Here is a 2,718-nt window from a genome sequence, read left to right on the forward strand (position 1 = left end):
AACACTTTACTTATGTGTTAGTACTACTGATGTGTTAGTAGTGTTAAGCCCGAGATCTGTAAATACGGTAGCACACTTGTTAGCACAAGCTACATATTCTATGTCAGATTCCAAGAAGTGGCTGGATACTGCTCCTAGTTTCATTGCTTGTAATATTGCAGCTGAAGTTGTTTGATTTAATACAAATATGTTTATTTTTTTTAAAAGAACCAGACGTCAATAACATGATTTTTCTTTATTTAACCGCCAGTAATGTTTCTTACATTATTTACCTTTTTATTTAAAAGTTCTTATCGATTAAGCATATTTTGTGAAAAACAACTAAAAAGAAAATTTACATTGTTTTTTTCTTATTTAAAACAAATTATATATTTAATTCTTATTAAACGTTTAAATAAACGTAACTATTTTACTATTCCACGCTTTTCAACAGCCTTATAAATGCGCTATTAAATAAAATATATAAAAATATATTTGAATTTTTGATTTCATGTTGATCATTCTGAAATTATGAATAATAACTTTAGAGATGAATCATCGGCTTTTTCTGAACTTATCTATGATTTTCGTTTTACTAGAATTCTTGAGTATAACCCAATGTCAAGTAAATTATGCTAGCAGTGACCGTATAGACCTCGGGTTTTACCGTTCTACTCCCGCATCAATCAATTTGATTAACGTGCATATTACATGCGTGTTTATAATCACATTAAACAATAAGCATAATAATAAACCTAACAACATAATAGTAATCTTAATTTACTAAACAAAAGTACTTTAAAATGAACCATATAAGACCAGACCCCTGGACTTGCAAGCCGAAACAAATTTGCAAAACACAAAAAAAAAATATTCACAACTTCAGTCAGACGATACAAGTAAAAATAAGATCCGGTGGCCTAAACTCGTTATAGTTCTTAAGAGGAAAATTATAAATAGAATAAGATCCCTTTAAAATAATTAATTATCTTTTTTATGAAAAAAAATCTTCTGGTGAGGACATTAAGCTTAAATCATTGTTAACTTGAATAAAGAGGATATAATTTCTATTATACAAATAAATTTAAATTTAACTTTGTATATGATTTCCATTTTGATAGAACGTACACAGCTCAAAATGTTCAATATGTAAGTTGTGCTTGATTTGTGCAATGTCAAAACATATTTTTTTTAAGTTCGAAGTTTGTAGATTTTATTCTGAATCTTTATACAAAGATGTAAATCATGTTCAGTTTGGTGACTGGATGCCCATGACAGAAGAATATCATATATCTTTTTGAAAGAAATGGATACATAAGTCCTACAACATCTGTAATGATAAGCATATTCTTATGTATATATTTCAGAGACTACAAGCCTTTCTGCAGGTCTGCTATTTATATAAAATGCACAAATATTTTTTAGTTGAAATCATTTATTTGTGTTTCGTCATGTTGCTCATGGTTTACTTATTTTATTGATGAATGTTATATTGTCGTGGATATATAATTATAAAACTGGGTGAATTATGAGTCTTTCAGATGATCTGATTGATAATAAGCACATAAATAGCACAGATCTTTATTTCTCGGTGTGAAAGACGCATTAAATTTATTCAATTTGTTTACCATGAGGGTGGAGGAAACAAGCTTGTGTTGTCTAAGAAGATTGGTGGTGAGGTGATGGTGGTCGGGGTATCTTGCGGTAAAACTTGATCTGCAGGCTTCATTCATTTAAATTATCGATTATTTTCACTATGTTAAAGTTTGGGCCATCCTGGAGTATGAAACATCAGAAATAGCAGAATTATAGTTGCTGGTAGTTAACTTGTCCCTTCTTCGGTATATCCAAATCTAGGTTCCTAATTCTTTAGATTACAAGAATCCAGATACTTAAGTCCAACATATGGAGAAGTGAGGAATCGAACCTCCAACCTTGTTTCAGCAAGAAACCAATAAGATCACGAATGATGCATATCAAAAACAGGTTATTGCTCTACCAATTGAGCTACTTCCCCAGTTACAATAAATAACTAAATTCTCAAATATTTTGTAAAAATAAAGAAATATGTGAATTTCTAGATAGTAAAACTATGAGCAGGATTTGAAGCCCGGTTATTGGACACTAGAGTCTAGGCTCTTTCAACACTCCTCACATATTTCTAATTAAATTCTTGTAAATACAAAAGTTTACATAAAATATTTAAAAATAAAGAAGGGAAAATGTTCAAATATTTGTTCCTCCTGTTCACTAGTAATAGTTTGAAAAATTTCTCGAACAATCAAATGTTTTAATTCTTCACATCGATACATAATCCCATTATAATACCTAAAATTCTAATAAACTAAAGAAATGGAGAATTGCCCTATATTCATATAATAAAATAGGAAGTTTACGGAGGCGTGTGAGAAGCATTGTTCAAGAAATTGGCCGATATGCCGATTTATCTTCTGAAATATCGCTCCAACACAAGCTACCGATCTAATTGAAGTGAATCGCTAGATTATACATTTTGTGAACATCGGGTCAAAAAACGGGTCAAAAACAAGAAATCAGGTCGACGAATCAAGCAAATTGGGTCACTGACTCACTATACTTTCGTTGATTCATGCTTTAAGAATAGAGAAGAGAAAGAGGAGTAAGTTAACACTTATTGATGAGCTTGTATGATAGGAAAGCAGCGTAACCAATGAGTTTTGAATTGCTACTCAATCATCTTTCCGCCGATGAGCTTGTAGT

The sequence above is a fragment of the Apium graveolens genome, chromosome 8, assembly GCF_009905375.1.
Source record: "Apium graveolens cultivar Ventura chromosome 8, ASM990537v1, whole genome shotgun sequence".
In the NCBI taxonomy this organism is placed as follows: Eukaryota; Viridiplantae; Streptophyta; class Magnoliopsida; order Apiales; family Apiaceae; genus Apium; species Apium graveolens.